Source organism: Oncorhynchus keta, chromosome 15 (genome assembly GCF_023373465.1).
Source record: "Oncorhynchus keta strain PuntledgeMale-10-30-2019 chromosome 15, Oket_V2, whole genome shotgun sequence".
NCBI lineage: Eukaryota > Metazoa > Chordata > Actinopteri > Salmoniformes > Salmonidae > Oncorhynchus > Oncorhynchus keta.
In genome coordinates, this window is record NC_068435.1 from 7442128 (window position 1) to 7463359 (window position 21232).

Below are 21232 nucleotides of genomic sequence, written 5' to 3' on the forward strand. Positions count from 1 at the left end.
TCTAACCACCTGCCACCCCATGTATATCCCCTTCAAACAAAATACCCGCGAATTCTGAAACAATTACATGTCAGATGAATCTTTAAGATTTGATTTCAAATCAAATGTTGGTATCAAATCAAATCAAAACTTTTAACAATAATTTTTTACAGCTTTTAATATCAATATTTTTTCTGTGAAACACCTGCAATCAATTGTTGTGTAAAAGTTATTTATTTCCAATTGGTTCAGATGAATTAAGGTGTTATTCTGATTATTTCAGATGCAGCGTCTCATTCCATCCCCCTACGAGCAAAATGAAGATGTCACAACGTTCTCCCAACTTATTATCAACAATGTGACAATGTCCTGTATTAATAAAGTCACTGTAGAAAACATCACAGGGGGCACTGTATCTGAGTGGTAAAACAGTAGCTGGACAGGAAAGGGTTAAGGTGTGCTGTCGATGAAGGCTGTGGACCAAGCCCGGGCCTGGAGAGCTGCTGGCAGTGTGCACAGGCTTTTTTCACTAACACACCTGATTGGTTTGAATCAAGACTATGAGGAGTTGATGAGCTGAATTAACTGTGAAAGGGCTGACACACCTGATTGGTTTGAATCAAAACTATGAGGAGTTCATGAGCTGAATTAACTGTGAAAGGGCTGACACACCTGATTGGTTTGAATCAAGACTATGAGGAGTTGATGAGCTGAATTAACTGTGAGAGGGCTGACACACCTGATTGGTTTGAATCAAAACTATGAGGAGTTGATGAGCTGAATTAACTGTGAAAGGGCTGACACACCTGATTGGTTTGAATCAAAACTATGAGGAGTTGATGAGCTGAATTAACTGTGAAAGGGCTGACACACCTGATTGGTTTGAATCAAGACTATGAGGAGTTGATGAGCTGAATTAACTGTGAGAGGGCTGACACACCTGATTGGTTTGAATCAAAACTATGAGGAGTTGATGAGCTGAATTAACTGTGATAGGGCTGACACACCTGATTGGTTTGAATCAAAACTATGAGGAGTTCATGAGCTGAATTAACTGTGAAAGGGCTGACACACCTGATTGGTTTGAATCAAAACTATGAGGAGTTGATGAGCTGAATTAACTGTGAAAGGGCTGACACACCTGATTGGTTTGAATCAAGACTATGAGGAGTTGATGAGCTGAATTAACTGTGAGAGGGCTGACACACCTGATTGGTTTGAATCAAAACTATGAGGAGTTGATGAGCTGAATTAACTGTGATAGGGCTGACACACCTGATTGGTTTGAATCAAAACTATGAGGAGTTGATGAGCTGAATTAACTGTGAAAGGGCTGACACACCTGATTGGTTCGAATCAAGATTATGAGGAGTTGATTAGCCGAACCAGCTGTGATCGAGCTGCTGTGGAACAACAGTCTATACCACCTTTGCAGCTGTCCGGAACCGTCTCAGAACAGTGATGGTATTGTTAACCGCCAGCTGTCCGGAACCGTCTCCGAACAGTGATGGTATTGTTAACCGCCAGCTGTCCGGAACCGGATAGGATAGGATAAGTAATCCTTCTCACCCCCTAAAAGATTTAGATGCACTATTGTAAAGTGGCTGTTCCACTGGATGTCATAAGGTGAATGCACCAATTTGTAAGTCGCTCTGGATAAGAGCGTCTGCTAAATTACTTAAATGTAAATGTAAAATGTAAATGTTAAATGTCTCCGAACAGTGATGGTAACATCACAATGACATCAATGATATCGCAGAGTGGCAAGTAGCTTATAGTGATTATAGTGTTAATAATAGAAAGGTTGCTAGTTCTAATCCCTGAACTGACAAGGGTTTCTCAGGGGGGGAGTTGGGATATGGGAATAAAATACAATAAAATTCACAAATGTAAATCACCCATCATGTTTAAATCAGACCAGCTCCTTGAAGTCTGCATTTGTCTAAAAAACAGTATTTTGCTCAAAACTATTTTTACCCTTAAGCATGTGTGCATTACTGTATTTTTATCTTGGGATATTGTTTTTCTTCAGGAAAAGTATAAAATATCTAGCTGGAGTGCCTCTTTAAGGGTGTTGTATCTCACAAAGTAGTGTTATTGTGACAGGCATGAGTTGCCTGCCAGTCCTCCGCCATTGGCATACAACAGCGGGTTTTTTTGTAACGTGATTTAATCCATTACAATGTCCCTCCGGTAAAGGTCTAAATTGGGATGTATAATGTCATACGCAGTGGCAGGGGTCCACATAACAGTCCCGGTATCCTTTTGAAAGACTTGGAGTCGTCAGAGTAAGGGCTCAGCTCACTCAGAACTTATTTTCCATGCAGGTCACATATCTCAGTGGTAAATCTATTACAGTAGCCAATGTCAGTCAAAGTGAGGACAGGGTTGACCAAAATGGTCAAAATATTGCGCTGTCCTACACCGGATTCCTCTGTGTTCCACATAGGTAGTCGGAGCTTTACTTTAACAGCAAGTCTATGAAAGGATGACATGTCTAATTAAAAATATATATATTGCTTTTAAAAGTATAAAGAAATTAATCTTAAAAGTCAGTTATTGTGTCTTTTTTAAAAGATTTTCATCCCCATAACCACCCAATCAAACACATCTGTTAAACCTTGTTTTTGGAACTCCAGTCCAATGTCATGAGGTCAAAGAGCAAAAAAACACGATTATTTACAAGCCCTATCAATGATCTTGTCTTCAATATTGCCATGTACACAAACTGGGTGTCAGGAGTAAATGTAACCACCACACCATCGTTTGGCTTTATTACCCCCCCCGTCAAATTGATTGAGTATCAAACCAGATCTACTGCCGTTTGAGCACCAGTGGGATACAGACTAGACATGGCCAAATACAGACCAGTGTCAAATACACACTTCTTTTTTTGGGGGGACAGCTATATATATATTCAGATCCTTTTAAGACAGGACAAGTTCATAACAAAAGAGAACATTGATGAAAGCGGTAATCCCATCCCCTCCCCTCAAGGGTTAGGGTTGTCCTGCAGCTGTTGAGTGTACATACATCTTGGGTAGCAGGGGACTGGTCCAGACCAGCCTTAGGAAAGAGTGACATCACAGTCCTCTAGAGCAGTGGTTCCATAACTGTTTATATACAAGTACCAGTCAAAAGTTTAGACACAACGAGTCATTCATATTTTCTACATTGTAGAATAATAGTGAAGACATCAAAACTATGAAATAACACATTATGGAATCATGTAGGAACCAAAAAAAAGTGTTAAACAAATTAAAATATTTGTTTATTTTTTATTTTGGAGATTCTTCAAAGTAGCCACCCTTTGCCTTGACGACAGCTTTGCACACTCTTAAATAGTACCCACGAAACAGTCTCAACGAAAACAGTGAAGAAGTGACTCCGGGATGCAGGCTTTCTAGGCAGAGTTGCAAAGAAAAAGCCATTTCTCAGTCTGGCCAATAAAAATAAAAGATTAAGATGGACAAAAGAACAGACACTGGACAGAGGAACTCAGGCCAGCATCCTGGAGTCGCCTCTTCACTCGCCTCTTCACTGTTTTCGTTGAGACTGGTGTTTTGCGGGTACTATTTAATGAAGCTGCCAGTTGATGACTTGTGTGGCGTCTATTTCTCAAACTAGACACTAATGTACTTGTCCTCTTGCTCAGTTCTGCACCGGAGCCTCCCACTCCTCTTTCTTTTCTGGTTCTGGGAAGGAAGTACGAGATATTCAGTTTCTTGGCAATTTCTCGTATGGAATAGTCTTCATTTCTCAGAACAAGAATAGACTGACTAGTTTCAGAAGAAAGGTCTTTGTTTCTGGTCATTTTTAGCCTGTAATCGAACCCACAAATGCTGATGCTCCAGATACTCCTCTAAAGAAGGCCCGTTTTATTGCTTCTTTAATCAGGACAACAGTTTTCAGCTGTGCTAACATAATTGCATAATGATCAATTATCCTTTTAAAATGATAAACTTTAGCTAACACAACGTGCCATTGGAACACAGGAGTTGCTGATAAATGGGCCTCTGTACGTCTATGCAGATATTCCATATAAAATTAGCCGTTTCCAGCTACAAAATTAATTTACAACATTAACAATGTCTACACTGTATTTCTGATCAATTTGATGTTATTTTAATGAAAAGAAATGTTATTTTCCTTCAAAAACAAGGACATTTCTAAGGGACACCAAACTTTTGAATGGTAGTGTATTTTTCTTAATTCCATTTCTTTACTTTTAGATGTGTGTGTATTGTTGTGAATTGTTAGATATTACTGCACTGCTGGGGCTAGGAACACAAGCATTTCGCTACTCCTCCAATAACATCTGCTAAATATGTGTATTTGACCAATACATTTCGATTTTGATTTTGAATTTGAATTCAAACCACAAGTCCAGAGATTAATGAACCATTTCTTTGTGGATTTTGAGGTTATTGTATTGTTTTCTTCCCAGCACACCGACACAACCTCTTCCCCCTCAGAACATGGGGCTTCAGATCCTGAGAAAGTTCTACAGATGCACCATTGAGAGCTTCACCGCTGGCTGCATCACCGCTTGATATGGCAACTGCTTGGCATCCGACCGCAAGGCGCTACAGAGGGTAGTGCGAAAAGCCCAGTACATCACTGGGGCTGAGCTCAATGCCAATCCATTACCTCTATACCAGGCGGTGTCAGAGGTAGGCCCTAAAAATGGTCAAAGACTCCAGCTACCATAGACTGTTCCCTCTGCTACCACACAGGAAGCGGTACCGATGTACCAAGTCTGGAACCAACACTCAGCACTGGTACCTGTTAGTCTACACCTGTCACTTTACCCCTACCTATATGTACATATCTACCTCAATTACCTCATACCCCTGCACATTGACTCAGCACTGTGTTAGTCCGTGAACAGCTTCTACGCCCTAACTGTGTTTTGACTCAAGTTTATCATATTACCTCAATTACCTCATACCCCTGACTGCTCAATAGTTGTTTAAATAGTTACCTGGACATTCTGCACTAACTGTGTTTTGACTCAACACATACTGCTACTGTTTATCATCTGTCACTTTACCCCTACCTATATGTACATATCTACCTCAATTACCTCATACCCCTGCACATTGACTCAGCACTGGTACCTGTTAGTCTACACCTGTTGTTTATGTCACTTTACCCCTACCTATATGTACATATCTACCTCAATTACCTCATACCCCTGCACATTGACTCAGCACTGGTACCTGTTAGTCTACACCTGTTGTTTATGTCACCTTACCCCTACCTGGGGGGTATACCAGTGTCCACTGGTATACCATTATTCATGTATTTATTCCTCGTGTTATTATTTTCTATTGTTTCTCAATTTTATTCTCTGTATGGAAGGGCCGTAAGTAAGCATTTCACTGTTAGCCTACACCTGTTGTTTACGACGTAACCAATACAATTTGATTTGATTTTGGAAGGTCCACTTACGGCCAGGTTTCAGCCTCCTGAGAACATACCCATACCCATAACATTACTGTAACGGCTGTCTTGGGAAGAAGGTGAGGACCAAAGTGCAGCGTGGTAAGTGTTCATCTTATTTAATGAAAAAACTAAACACTGAATAACAAACAGCAAAGAAACAACCGAAACAGTTCTGTCTGGTGCAGACACACAAAGACTGAAAACAACAACCCACCAAACACAATAGAAAACAGGCTACCTAAATATGGTTCTCAATCAGGGACAACGATTAACAGCTGCATCTGATTGAGAACTATACCAGGCCAAAGACAGAAATAGAAAAACATAGAAAAACTAACATAGACAACCCACCCAACTCACACCCTGACCACACTAAAACAAAAGACAAAACAAAAGAACTAAGGTCAGAATGTGACAGTACACCCCCAAAAGGTGAGGACTCCGGCCGCAAAACCTAAACCTATAGGGGAGGGTCTGGGTGGGTGTCTGTCCACGGTGGCAGCTCTGGCGCAGGACGTGGACCCCACTCCACCATAGTCCTTCTCCGCCTCTCTACCCGCTTCTGGGGCCTCTTTAAAGCGGCGACTCTCGCCGCCGACCTCGGACTGAGGACCCAAGCCACGGGTCCCGGCAGCTCAGGACAGACGGGAGACTCTGGCAGCTCAGGACAGACGGGAGACTCTGGCAGCTCAGGACAGACGGGAGACTCTGGCAGCTCAGGACAGACGGGAGACTCTGGCAGCTCAGGACAGACGGGAGACTCTGGCAGCTCAGGACAGACGGGAGACTCTGGCAGCTCAGGACAGACGGGAGACTCTGGCAGCTCAGGACAGACGGGAGACTCTGGCAGCTCAGGACAGACGGGAGACTCTGGCAGCTCAGGACAGACGGGAGACTCTGGCAGCTCAGGACAGACGGGAGACTCTGGCAGCTCAGGACAGACGGGAGACTCTGGCAGCTCAGGACAGACGGGAGACTCTGGCAGCTCAGGACAGACGGGAGACACTGGCAGCGCCGGGCAGGAGGAAGCCTCTGGCAGCGCTGGACAGGCGGGAGCACCTGTAGGAAGGAGACGGAGAGACAGCATGGTGCAGGGGGCTGCCACCGGAGGGCTGGTGCCTGGGGTTGGCACCGGATAGACCAGACCGCGAAGGCGCACAGGAGGTCTCGAGCACCGAGCCTGCCCAACCTTACCTGGTTGAATGCTCCCCGTAGCCAGGCCAGTGTGGCGAGGTGGAATAGCCCGCACTGGGCTGTGCTGGCGAACCGGGGACACCATGCGTAGTGCTGGTGCCATGTACCCCGGCCCGAGGAGACGCACTGGAGACCAGATGCGCTGAGCCGGCTTCATGGCACCTGGCTCGATGCCCAACCTAGCCCTGCTGATACGAGCTCTGCCATGTACCGCACCGGGCTATGCCTGCGCACCGGGGGCACCGTGCGCCTCACGGCATAACACGGTGCCAGCCCGGTCCATCAAGACCTGACTTCTCCACACTCCCCGTGCCCCCCCCCCAATACATTTTTGGGGATGCCTCTCGGGCCTCCTTGATCGCCGTGCAAACTCCATTCGCCGGTATCTCTCCTCACATTGTTCCAGAGAATCCCAGGCGGGCTCCGACATTCTCCCTGGGTCAACCGACCACCTCTCTATTTCGTCCCATGTTGTAATATAGTCCAGATAGTCCTTTGGTGGTGGGTGGTTTTGTTACGGCTGTCTTGGGAAGAAGGTGAGGACCAAAGTGCAGGGTGGTAAGTGTTCTTCTTATTTAATGAAAAAACTAATAACAAACAGCAAAGAAACAACCGAAACAGTTATGTCTGGTGCAGACACACAAAGACTGAAAATAACCACCAACCAAAACACAATAGAAAACAGGCTACCTAAATATGGTTCTCAATCAGGGACAGCGATTAACAGCTGCCTCTGATTGAGAACTATACCAGGCCAAAGACAGAAATAGAAAATCATAGAAAAACTAACATAGACAACCCACCCAACTCACACCCTGACCATACTAAAACAAAAGACATAACAAAGGAACTAAGGTCAGAACGTGACAATTATTCATATCTTTTCAGGGAAAAATGTATTACATGTTAAACAAAATCTCTTTACCTGAGCAATTGTATCAGTATAAAATGATATAATTTTCCCTAAAATATTTTTGCTCAGGATTTGTATTCTTTATTTTATACTTTTTTTGCACAGTTTTCATTTTGAACCTGACTGCATGTGGCATGGTAGACATAGTGGAGATCTGAGATCAGACGATTTTGATTTAATACCTGCTGACAAAGATCTACAGGCTGGGCTCATTGCAACTTGAAGCCTCTGGTATGTAGATAAGTGTAACAAATACTGCATACATGAAATGCTTTTATATTGGTCGTAAACTGTTATAGACTAATGTTGTCATTACAGGAGTATGGTTCAAGTGAACGCTGACAGCATAATTCCACCGTGTCTAATTTTGATAAATCCTATAATAGATCTATTATCATAATGCGGACAGTGGAAGGCAAGTTGGTAAATATATTTGATGGCAGCATTGAGGGTAACATTTACTGTAATTTCACAAACCAATATGCTGCACTGGTCATGCTGTTCTCTAAAGAGTGTACCACGCAGGCACATTCTCTCTCACACAGACAGGCACACACACTGGTAGATCAAGAATGTAAAGTACCAGGGGAAGCACTGGCAGCATGCGGACGACTGCAGGTGATTCTCCTACTACACACTGACTGGTTCTGTCTCTGACTCACAGATGACCAGGAGGAGGAGAGGTTCTGTCTCTGACTCACAGACAGCCAGGAGGAGAGGTTCTGTCTCTGACTCACAGACAGCCAGGAGGAGAGGTTCTGTCTCTGACTCACAGACAGCCAGGAGGAGAGGTTCTGTCTCTGACTCACAGACAGCCAGGAGGAGAGGTTCTGTCACTGACTCACAGACAGCCTGGAGGAGAGGTTCTGTCTCTGACTCACAGATGACCAGGAGGAGGAGAGGTTCTGTCTCTGACTCACGGACAGCCAGGAGGAGAGGTTCTCTGATTTTTTCCAGACAATTTCAGTCAAAAGAACATATCTTTCAATGCATTTTGTTCATTTGATGCCCCCCTACTGGTGAACGTTGAACTGAAGACTTGAAAGAGTCAGGATTCAAGAAACCTCTGGTTCTAATGTCGTTCACCATGGGGAGCTTATTCATTGGAGTGATCATTTGTGACTCAGCCTTGTGTAATGTGTGCTTTTAAACAATTTACAATTTGTTGATTGCTAGGCACACAAATACAATTATTTCTTGATACATTTGAAACCAGATCTAGTTCAGGCCACAACCGAACTAGATCATGAACAACTTTAGGCGAATGTCACGCCCTGACCTTCGAGATCCTTTTTATGTCTCTATTTTGGTTTTGGTCAGGGTGTGAGTTGGGGTGGGCATTCTATGTTTTGTGTTTCTATGATTTTCTATTTCTATGTTTTGGCCCGGTATGGTTCTCAATCAGGGACAGCTGTCTATTGTTGTCTCTGATTGGGAACCATACTTAGGTACCCTTTTTTCCCACCTGTGTTTGTGTGAAGTTGACTTTCTTAATGGCACTTAGCCTTAAGCGTCACTGTTTTGTAGTGTGTGTTGTTTTGTTCGGCGTCTTTTCTTAATTAAAGATCATGTACGCTCACCACGCTCCACCTTGGTCCAGTTCCTTCAACAGCCATGACAGCGAAATGCAGTATGATAAGCAACAATATCAACAAACATGACTCAGTTACATCAGCTCTGTCTGGAGGAATGGGCCAAAATTCACCCAACTTATTGTGGGAAGCTTGTGGGAGGCTACCCGAAACGTTTGACCCAAGTTAAACAATTTAAAGGCAATGCTACTAAATACTAATTGAGTGTATGTACACTTCTGACCCACTGGGAATGTGATGAAATAAATAAAAGCTGAAATAAATCATTCTCTCTACTGTTATTCTGACATTTCACATTCTTAAAATAAAGTGGTGATCCTAACTGACCTAAGACAGAGAATTGTTAATAGGATTAAATGTCAGGAATTCGTTTAATTGTAAACTTAGTTTAAATGTATTTTGTCTTAGGTGTGTGTAAATGTCCGACTTCAACTGTATATGACAGACAAGTTGTTAGTTGATGCACGTCTCGGGAGCCATATATATGACAGGCAAGTCGTTGGTTGATGCACGTCTCGGGAGCCATATATATGACAGGCAAGTTGTTGGTTGGAACGGAGTCTACAGTCTAAGGTGACACCAAACCATTTAGTCCCCTCAACTTACTCAACAGCCAATCAATCATTACCAGATTCAGCTGAGGTCTAGAATTTAAGGAATGATTTGTATCAAATACAATGCTTTTAGTTTTAGACATGTTCAGAACAAGTTTATTACTGGAAACCCATTCCAAAACAGACTGCAACTCGTTGTTTAGGGTTGCAGTGATTTCACCAGCTGTGGTAGCTGACGTGTATAATTCTGAATCATCAGCGTACATAGACACACAGGCTTATTTTAATGGTGGGGCTGACACTCAGTGTCAGAGGATATACCCAACTGGACAACTGTGTATTTGGCCACAACAGACCTCATCAACTGACTTGACAGCCATGGGTCTTCTCACATTCTACTGAGCACTGTATCGAGATCAGGGCCGGTATGTATCAAGCGTCTCGGAGTATGGAGTGTTGATCTAGGATCAGGTCCTCAATGTCAATGTCATTTTATTTATTGTGATCTAAACAGCAAACCTGTTCCTAGATCAGCACTCCAACTCTCAAAACAATTCAGGAATGTAACTGAAACGATTCTCATTCAAAAGCAGTGCGAACAGTTTACTTCCCGATTGAACTGAATTGTATTTGTTCCAATACAGCACTAACATACTGAACCTAATTTTAAGTCATTAAGGGCTAAATTGAAAGATTAGGATCTGTTAAACCCGCTTTGTTTGTGCTTGGGGTTTTGAATAGAATCCTACACACCATGTGGATGGGCTGTCCAGAACAGGAGGTCCTTGATATACTGTTATTAAAGCAGATATCTGCAGTTTAAAAAAATATATGTAAAGTAGGGACCCCATCTTTGATTTGATTAAAGAGCTGAGGGATGGGGCTGGTGGAAATGTAACTCATCTCAAATGTATAGATAGAGCTATGGGCGCTAAGGACTGATCATCCATGAGATCAGATGAATAGTTTCAATGATGTTTTGAAGCTATACGGTGTTTGTTTACAATGACATTGTTTACAAACAGTGACGTTAAAAAAAAGAAAAAGATTTTGGTTTCTGATTGGGTTCTGGTCAGGTTCTGATCTGGTTCTGATTGGGTTCTGATTGGGTTCTGATCTGGTTCTGATTGGGTTCTGATTGGGTTCTGATCTGGTTCTGATTGGGTTCTGGTCTGGTTCTGATTGGGTTCTGATTGGGTTCTGATTGGGTTCTTATTGGGTTCTGGTCTGGTTCTGATTGGGTTCTGATTGGGTTCTGATCTGGTTCTGATTGGGTTCTGGTCGGGTACTGATTGGGTTCTGATCTGGTTCTGATTGGGTTCTGGTCGGGTTCTGATTGGGTTCTGATCTGGTTCTGATTGGGTTCTGGTCGGGTTCTGATCTGGTTCTGATCTGGTTCCGATTGGGTTCTGATTGGGTTCTGATCTGGTTCTGATCTGGTTCTGATTGGGTTCTGATTGGGTTCTTATTGGGTTCTTATTGGGTTCTGGTCTGGTTCTGATTGGGTTCTGTTTGGGTTCTGATCTGGTTCTGATTGGGTTCTGGTCGGGTTCTGATCTGGTTCTGATTGGGTTCTGGTCGGGTTCTGATTGGGTTCTGATCTGGTTCTTATTGGGTTCTGGTCGGGTTCTGATTGGGTTCTGGTCGGGTTCTGATTGGGTTCTGATCTGGTTCTGATTGGGTTCTGGTCGGGTTCTGATTCGGTATGACTAAACTCATGAGGCATTAATAAGTTATATTCTTCAAGAATTAATGAAGATAACATTAATATAAAAGCTGTGGTATATCAGAACATATACCACGGGTATGACAAAACATTTCTAATGACATTGGTAAACAGTTTATAATAGCAATAAGGCACCTCAGGGGTTTTGTGGTATATTGCCAATATACCACGGCTATGGTCTGTATCCAGGCTCTCTGTGTTGCGTCGTGCTTAAGAACCAACATTAGCCGTGGTATATTGGCCATATACCACACCCCTTCGGGCCTTATTGCTTAAATATTCAACTGGCGTTCTACAGTATATATTTGCTGTATTCTGGCAGGGCGTTGAGAGGGTTGAACAATAACTCTTGATCCTATACATTTTAAGGGATTTAGTGCTCACTTCAATCCGTAGCCCATAAGATCTGTGTTGTAGTGCGATTGACATGTAAAGGCAATGTTACCGCAATCTGTGAGACTGCACATGTCGACACAATCATATCATCATTCAATTTTGTTTTGTCAACCGCGCTACAACTCATATGTTCTGTAATATACAGATTGAATCGAGCCCCTAGTCTGTGCTCGCAAAGTCGTTTTTATCGCCACAGACAGGAGTTTGCCTGAGACACCCCAACGCCTTGGCTCATGTCAGCATTTTTTTTACATGATTTCATCCATTCAAATGCCACAAGTCGCAAACATCTAAATCTGGATTTGAAATGTCACATGCTGTGGCATGGATCCACAAAACAACTGATCTGGTTGTTTTTTACCCCCCTGACAGTGACCTTTTCCTTGGCCAATGGCCATGTTCCCGAAACTGGATGTCAGAAATACACGCAGCCTTAAGTTGTTTAGGATTGTTTTATGACCCTGTGTCATGGAGATCAAACCACATGTCATGGAGATCAAACCACATCTGCTGAGCTGTTCTTCAAACTCCAATTTGATCCCATTACAGTCAGAGTTACAATAGCAACAAATTATTTACAATCCCGATATGGTCATGTTCAGAAACGAGTGTGTCAAGGGGCGGACTGGGACCAGCCATGGCATTTCACACACCGGCCCATTTGATTTCTTTAGGCCCCTAACATAGGCCAGATAATAATAAATTTTTTTTGCAAGAAACCCAAGTTAAACAGGCCCACTGAAAAAAAAAAAAAACGAATAGCCCATCTGAGAGAAATTACATCCAGCTTCCACAACAATATATCTAAAGTCATTTAGCATGTCTTTATTGTTTTGTTTCCATTTTGAGCTGTGCACCAGCGGATAAAGACCTGAAATGGCCATTAAACGGACCAATCAAATACATGTTTCTTTTTTTAGACAGCTTTATTTTTAGACTTTCAAATGTCAAGACAACACCGATTGTAAGAAGATGCAGTCAAGGACAAGAAAAGTAAAGGCCATAAGAGAGAGCATCAATAAAACTGAGAAGCCCACACCATCCCTTCAGCTGCAGCTGTTGGAACACAAGTGTCTGGGGGAGCAGGGGACTCATCCCAGCCAAGCGTTTGGAAGAGGCAGGGTAAGTGGTTAGCCCAAATCCACTAGGTAACCCTGCACCTTAGAGGCTGCCGCCCCATATACATAGACTTGAAATCACTGGCCACTTTAATAATGGATCACTAGTCACTCTAATAATGTTGACATATTTTTGCTTTACTCATCTCATATGTATATACTGTATTCAATTCTACTGTATTTTAGTATTATGTTTGAGGAGAGTACACAGTTATGAACTTGAAAATGTATTAATAAACTAATTAGGCACACTTGATACAAACATATTTACAGATATGCAATGGTTCATTTGGTCAGTCTAAAACTTTGCACATACACTGCTGCCATCCAAAAATCTAAATTGTGCTGAAATAATACATTATGTCCTTTCTCTTGCATTTCAAAGATGATGGTAAAACAAATACATTTAAAAATGAATGTTTTTTTCTTTGTATTATCTAATGTGTTATATTCTCCTACATTAATTTCACATTTCCAAAAACGTCAAAGTGTTTCCTTTCAAACGGTATCAAGAATATGCCTTGCTTCAGATCCTGAGCTACAGCCAGTGATATTTGAGTCATTTTTGTGATAATTTTTTTTTTTTTTAAATTGGCGGATCCTTACGAAGTTTTAACCAACAATGCTTTAAGAAATTAAGAAGAAAAACTTGTTAGAAGTCAAAAATATTGAAAATAAAAGTAAAAAATAATTAATAAACAGCAAAAGTAAAATAATAAAAGCGAGGCTATATACAGGGGAACCAGTACAGAGTCAATATGCGGGGGCACAGGTTAGTCGAGGTAATTGAGGTAATTGAGGTAATATGTACATATAGGTAGAGTTAAAGTGTCCATGCAAAAATAATAAACAGAGAGTAGCAGCAGCATAAAAGAGGGGTCTGGGTAGCCCTTTCAGGAGTCTTATGGCTTGGGGGTAGAAGCTGTTGGCGCTCCGGTACCACTTGTCGTGCGGAAGCAGAGAGAACAGTCTATGACTAGGGTGGCCGGAGACTTTTGACAATTCTTAGTGCCTTCCTCTGACACCGCCTGGTATAGAAGTCCTGGATGGCAGGAAGCTTGGCCCCAGTGATGTACTGGGCCGTTCGCACTACCCTCTGTAGTGCCTTGCGTTCGGAGGCTGAGCAGTTGCCGTACCAGGCAGTGATGCAACCAGTCAGGATGTTCTCGATGGTGCAGCTGTAGAACCTTTTGAGGATCTGAGGACCCATGCCAAATATTTTCAGTCTCCTGAGGGAGAATAGGCGTTGTCATACCCTCTTCACAACTGTCTTAGTGTGTTTGGACCGTGATGGTTTGTTGGTGATGTGGACAAAAGTTCTCCAACTGCTCCACTGCAGCCCCGTTGATGATAATGGGGGTGTGCTCGGCCTTCCTTTTCCCTTAGTCTACTATCATCTCCCTTTGTCGTGATCAAGTTGAGGGAGAGGTTGTTGTCCTGGCACCACATGTCCAGGTCTCTGACCTCCTCCCTATAGGCTGTCACATTGTTGAGGGAGAGGTTGTTGTCCTGGCACCACATGTCCAGGTCTCTGACCTCCTCCCTATAGGCTGTCACATTGTTGAGGGAGAGGTTGTTGTCCTGGCACCACATGTCCAGGTCTCTGACCTCCTCCCTATAGGCTGTCACATTGTTGAGGGAGAGGTTGTTGTCCTGGCACCACATGGCCAGGTCTCTGACCTCCTCCCTATAGGCTGTCACATTGTTGAGGGAGAGGTTGTTGTCCTGGCACCACATGGCCAGGTCTCTGACCTCCTCCCTATAGGCTGTCACATTGTTGTTGGTGATCAGGCCTACCACTGTTGCATCAACGTTAAACTTAATGATGGTGTTGGAGTCGTGCCTGGTCGTGCCTGGCCATGCAGTCATGACTGAACAGGGAGTACAGAAGGGGACTGAGCACGCATCCCCTGAGGGGCCCCCCATGTTGAGGATCAGTGTAGCGGATGTGTTGTTACCTATCCTTACCACCTGGGGGCGGCCCGTTAGGAAGTCCAGGAACCAGTTGCAGAGGGAGGTGTTTAGTCCCAGGATCCTTAGCTTAGTGATGAGCTTTGAGTTCACTGTGGTGTTGAATGCTGAGCTGTAGACAATGAATAACATTCTCACGTAGGTGTTAATTTGGTACAGGTGGGAAAGGGCAGTGTGGAGTGCAATAGAGATTGTATCATCTGTGGATCTGTTGGAGCAAACTGGAGAAAGACTGCATTTAATCAGTGAACACCCCTTGTTTTTATTACAACACACCTGTCATAATTGTTTTATTTACTAAAGTAGAGGTTTATTATTATTATTGCTAAAGGTATTGCTAAAGGTATTGCGTAGGTGTAAACATTTTTTTTTTAATGAGAGATAGCACTTGTATAGCCTAAGAAAGTAGCGTAAATGTGCAGAAAGTAGTTGCATTTTATTGAAGGGAAACAATAACAGTCTTGAACCTTTTTGCCAACATATTGAATTATTGACATATTCTTATATATTATACAATGTAGAATTCAACTACAAAATACTAGTCTTCTCCAATTTTTTTAAACCATTGCCCCCATCCACAAGGTGTATAAACAACAGCAATAACTAAGAATAAAGTAAGATAATAGATGCAAAACAAAAACGCGACGAACATAAATCAATCGACTCTAATTAGCACATGTAAGGACAGTATGCAAGTGTGTGTGCATGGACTTTGCAGATGTATTTCTCACATGTGCAACACATAGTATTTGTTTTTACAGTCCTTCTTTTTGGGGACAGAATTGGAATCTCCTCCTCTTGCCTGCCCCAGCCGCAGCCTCAGGTGGATCAGGACAAGATTCAGCCTCCTGAACAGCTTTCACAAGTGCTGCAGAAGCTGCTGTGCGGGAGAGGCGCCCCCGTATTTGAAGTGCCTTTCCCAGCTGCTCCAGGAACACCTTCCTCTAGTTCCGCTTATCAGGCATCCACATAGGGTTGATCTTGTTCCACATCATGAAGACATTGTATGAGGACACATCATTGTTGCTATGAAAGATGATCAGGGGCCAGCGGACAGTCATCCTCCTGCAGCTTTAAGTTCCAATCACCTTGTCCAGGTTGTTCATGGCTCCTTTGTTGTGGTTGTAGTCCAGGATGATGACTGGCTTCCTGTCCTCACAATCAGTGATCTGAACTGTTTTGTGCAATGTGCTCAGGAGGACCACATTCTTGTTCCTCATTGGGGGGTAAGAAACTAGAGTGGTGGTGGGGATGAAGACAACCTTTCATGAGAAGGCCTCTCTCCCCCTTGTTGCGAGGAGTGCAGGGGGGAGCTCAGGCTTGTTCTCTCTAACTGTGCCAACTATGGTGAACTTCCTCCTCAGGAGCTGCTGGCTGAGTTTATAGGAAGTGAAGAAAATCACTTACAGTGAACATCACTTACGTTACAGATATGAAATTTAAAAATGTACCTCTGAAATGAATCAGTTGCTCATCCACTGTTACTTCAGGCACAGGGTTGTAGCGGTATGGCAGACGCTCCACCCACTTCTCCCAGACCTCTATTATGGCCAGCAATTTGCCTCTCACACATCTTGCAGGTCTTGACTCGCGGTTATCAAATCATGGCATTCTTGAGAAAGTGTGAAAGACTTTCAGTGGCATCGTGGCACGGAAAATCGCCCTTCCAAACCCGCTAATATTAGCAGCCCTATGTAGGCACGCAGGTCAATCTCATCCATCCTTTTCCAGTTGTCTCCATATTTACAGAAACCCTCCAAATATTTCCATGGGGAATAGAGAAAATTTTGCCGTTTCTTAAAGGGCTCCCGAGTGGTGCAACGATCTAAGGCACTGCATCTCAGTGCTAGAGGCATCACTACAGACCCTGGTTTGATTCCAGGCTGTATCACAACCAGCCGTGATGGGGCGGTGGACAATTGGCCCAGCGTTGTCCAGGTTTAGCCGAGGTAGGCCGTCATTGTAAATAAGAATTTGTTCTTATTAACTGACGTGACTAGTTAAATAAAGGTTAAATAAAATCAATTACAATTATACACTTTTTGCCATAGGATGGAGGCAAATGTTTTCAGCTTTTAATGTGATTCGACATACTACAAGTTTAGATACTGTCATCTTAGACTTAGAAATGTCATCTTAGACTCAATATGGAGGTCAATGTCTGTCTGTTAAATACGCTTATCTCTTTTCCCCTCCCAGTGTTTCTGTTTTGAGGAGCAGCATTTGAACCGAGTTTGAGGAACTGCGTATGGCCCTTGTTGACACTATCACCCTCTCATAAACCTTCTTCGAGGTCAAGGAAGAACAGAAATGACCACTCTCTGGAAGTGTATATCTGCCGAAAAATCTATTGGAAATGCAAATTGGCTAATGCTAAACCAACATCATGTTTGTAATTTTTCCCATTTATAGTCAGTTAAATTTCACGTAATCTCACGTAATTTGGTCAGATGCTCGATTACCATTTATGTTGACATAGTCTGTCCACGACAGATGAATGTGCACGTAATGTGACAAATCTGGTCTGTTTCCTGAGAACCCCACAATCTCCAAAGAGTGCCCTTTCAATTGCTACCATGGTTATGCAAATGCTTCTCTCATTATATATATTTTTGAAACATTTCAATTGTGGCTTGTCCTTATAGACCAATGGTGTCAAACTCATTCCATGGAGGGCCGAGTGTCTGTGGATTTTTCCTTTCAATGAATCACTAGACAACCAAGTGAGGGGATTTCCTTTATAATTAGTGACCTTAATTCATCAATCAAGTATAAGAGAGGAATGAAAACCTGCAGAAACTCGGCCCTCTGTGGAATGAGTTTGACAAGTGATATTGGCCAATTTCCCCCAAGTGTAACGGGTAAAAACAATCATTTTTATGTTATTGCTGGTCAGTTCTTGCATCCATAGCTGTCACGTCCTGACCTTAGTTCCTTTTTTATGACTCTGGTTTAGTTTGGTCAGGGCGTGAGTTGGGGTGGGCATTCTATGTTTTTGTTCTAGGTTTGGTATTTCTGTGTTTGGCCTGGTATGGTTCTCAATCAGAGGCAGCTGTCGATCATTGTCTCTGATTGAGAACCATACTTAGGCAGCCTGTTTTCCTACTAGGATTTGTGGGTAGTTATGTTCTGTTTTGTGTCTGCACCAGACAGAACTGTTTGGGTTTCATTTCGTTCTCTTGTTGTTTTTGTCATTCAGTGTTCTATTAAATAATCATGAACACTTACCACGCTGCGCTTTGGTCCTCACCTTCTTCCACCTACGAAAACCGTCACAGTTACAGTTGCATAGCTATGAATTTGAGTGGTAACATTTTTCCAGCCTCATCCCTCAGCTGTTTACCAAAAAAGGTGATTGCTTCGTTGGGGTGACCGCTTTGTTGGGGTGACCGCTTTGTGACCGCTTCGTTGGGGTGACCGCTTTGTGACCGCTTTGTGACCGCTTTGTGACCGCTTTGTTGGGGTGACCGCTTTGTGACCGCTTTGTTGGGGTGACCGCTTTGTGTGACCGCTTTGTTGGGGTGACCGCTTTGTGACCGCTTTGTTGGGGTGACCGCTTTGTTGGGGTGACCGCTTTGTTGGGGTGACCGCTTTGTTGGGGTGACCGCTTTGTTGGGGTGACCGCTTTGTTGGGGTGACCGCTTTGTTGGGGTGACCGCTTTGGGGTGACCGCTTTGTTGGGGTGACCGCTTTGTTGGGGTGACCGCTTTGTGACCGCTTTGTTGGGGTGACCGCTTTGTGACCGCTTTGTTGGGGTGACCGCTTTGTTGGGGTGACCGCTTTGTTGGGGTGACCGCTTTGTTGGGGTGACCGCTTTGTGACCGCTTTGTTGGGGTGACCGCTTTGTTTGGGTGACCGCTTTGTTTGGGTGACCGCTTTGTGACCGCTTTGTTGGGGTGACCGCTTTGTGACCGCTTTGTTGGGGTGACCGCTTAGTTGTTAGAATCCCCAGATTTATTTTTTAAAAGTACAATTTTATGATATGAATAATGTGATGACGGGAGACCAGATTCCCAAGGCAATTTAAATTGCGAATTCTCGTTTGAACGACTTAGTAGAAAAATACATTTAAATTGGGATACTAAGTCGTTCAAACAAGATACTAAGTAGTTTGAACGACTTAAACGTGATTTTGTCTAATTCATTTGTTATTGCAGCTTCTCAGACTGTAATGTTGCTGCAGCCATTCATTCACTGAGTCCATCCATTGATATGATCATTCATTGACCGTTTTTTTTAAAGCCTAAAGAAGGGCTGCTTTTGAATGCCTGAGCATATAAGTGGGCGAATGTAGGAGGAGCAGAGCGTAATTTGAGTGGATAAAAAAATAAAATGGTGTCTCCCACTCCAATATCGCTCTGGTACTGCTCAGCCACAAGCTCTGGGTATCACTGGCACTATTTTAATTTTCAATTGACTATTCGGTTGCAAAAAAAAAAACGACTTAGTATTTCATTTAAACTTTTTTATTTTTACAAAGTGTTTTTTTTTTAAATAAGTTATTAAAATGAGATACTAAGTCGTTTGAACGAGTATTCCAATAATGTTTTTTTTTCCCACAGTCACAAAAGTGTAAATGTAAGCCTACTGAGTAATGAGTCCACAGTCACAAAGAGAGTGTATGTAAGCCGACACATTTTTATTCAAAGTTAAACATTTTACCGTGAAAATCATATTTTATGCAACACAGGAAAATGATGTAAGACGTTGGGTCTTGTTTATTCAGCAACTTCTTTGCCCTGTAAGGAAGACAGAAAGAAAATAATGGATGAGTATTAATAATGAACATGTAAAATATATGAATATATGAATAGTTAGAGATAATGTAATGGATGAAGCATTAAAGGCTGAGCTTTGATTTTCAATGTTGAAGTACCATCTTAGTTTTGAATTAATCTATTTTGACCCGACCTGAAATGTGCTTCTTAGAGATCTTAAATACATTTTAGTGAGTGTAAAAGTTTGGTATTGACCTCTGTGAGAACTGACTCATGAGTGGTGTTGATGTGGCCATATTTGAACATGAGTCAGGTTTAGGTTTAGTAGCAACTCTGTACCTTTCCAGTGTCGCGGGTCTTGGCTCTGAGCTTGTTGACTTGAGACTCAGCGATGTCAGCACGCTCCTCAGCCTCCTCCAGCTCATGCTGAACCTTCCTGAACTTAGACATGTGGCCGTTGGCTTGTTCCTCCTGGGTGCGGAAAAGAGAGGGGGAGCATAAAATCAGCATTCAAAGTTTGAAGCTTCAGGTAGCAAATTAATATTATAGGTATTTTAAAGTACTTTGTTATTGACAGATTTAGGAAAACAATGTATATAGGGAGATAGATGATCCAGCAGAGAGAATGAGTGGTGAAATGGGGGATCAAACCACTGCCTCCAGGGATGTTCAGTGTCTAAAACAAGTATTCACACCCCCTTGGATAACATCACATTTTATAGTGTTACAAATTCAGATTAAAATATTTCTGTTTTTTTGTTCAATGATCTATACAAAATACTCTGGAATGTCAATGTGGAACATTTTAAAATAATTTATGAAAAATAAAACACTAATATATCTGGACTAATTTGTATTCACCCCCCGAGTCAATACACGTTATAAACATCTTTGGCAGCAATTACAGCTGTGACGCTTTTGGGGTAAGTTTTCTAAGAGTATTTCACACCTGGGTTTTGCAATTTTTTAAAATCTAAATGTGTTTATTCTCAGAAATGCCTTCTGGAACATGTGAACTTTCATGTACCTTAATACCTCTATATGCTATCTGTAAATACAAATAAATTGTTAAATTACTAGATGTGGCTGGAGGGTGCTTATAGCATTTCTTTCATATGACCCATCAATTTAGACAAGTGCGTCTGAGTTAGCATCATCTAATAATTATAAAATAATAAAAAAATATATTTTATCTGGACACTTTCTATTTTTGATATTGCTATATTGCAAATATGCCAGTAACCATTTCACTGTACCATTTACACCTTCTGTAACCTGTACCTGTGACACATAAACTCTGATTGTATTTGATATAGTGTGTGTTTACCAGAGACGGTAATGTGAAGAACAACATGACGTGCACCAAAGTCAGATTAGAATATAGGCCAAGTACTAGATGAAGACAGATTAGGTATAGGCCCAGTACTAGATGAAGTCAGATTAGGGTATAGGCCCAGTACTAGATGAAGACAGATTAGGTATAGGCCCAGTACTAGATGAAGTCAGATTAGGTATAGGCCAAGTACTAGATGAAGTCAGATTAGGTAAAGGCCAAGTACTAGATGAAGTCAGATTAGGGTATAGGCCCAGTACTAGATGAAGTCAGATTAGGGTATAGGCCCA

General features: G+C 42.5%; 1 long non-coding RNA gene and 1 pseudogene across 1 annotated transcript; one reads left to right on the forward strand and one right to left on the reverse strand.

Annotated features, from left to right (window-relative positions):
• The window catches only part of LOC118370715 (myosin heavy chain, fast skeletal muscle-like), a 76058-nt pseudogene that overhangs the window by 24780 nt on the left and 30046 nt on the right, over nucleotides 1–21232 (reverse strand).
• LOC127907548 (uncharacterized) lies at nucleotides 6915–9392 on the forward strand. Its single transcript, XR_008064828.1, has 3 exons — nucleotides 6915–7179; nucleotides 8199–8361; nucleotides 8398–9392. It is a non-coding gene; the product is annotated as an uncharacterized LOC127907548 (long non-coding RNA).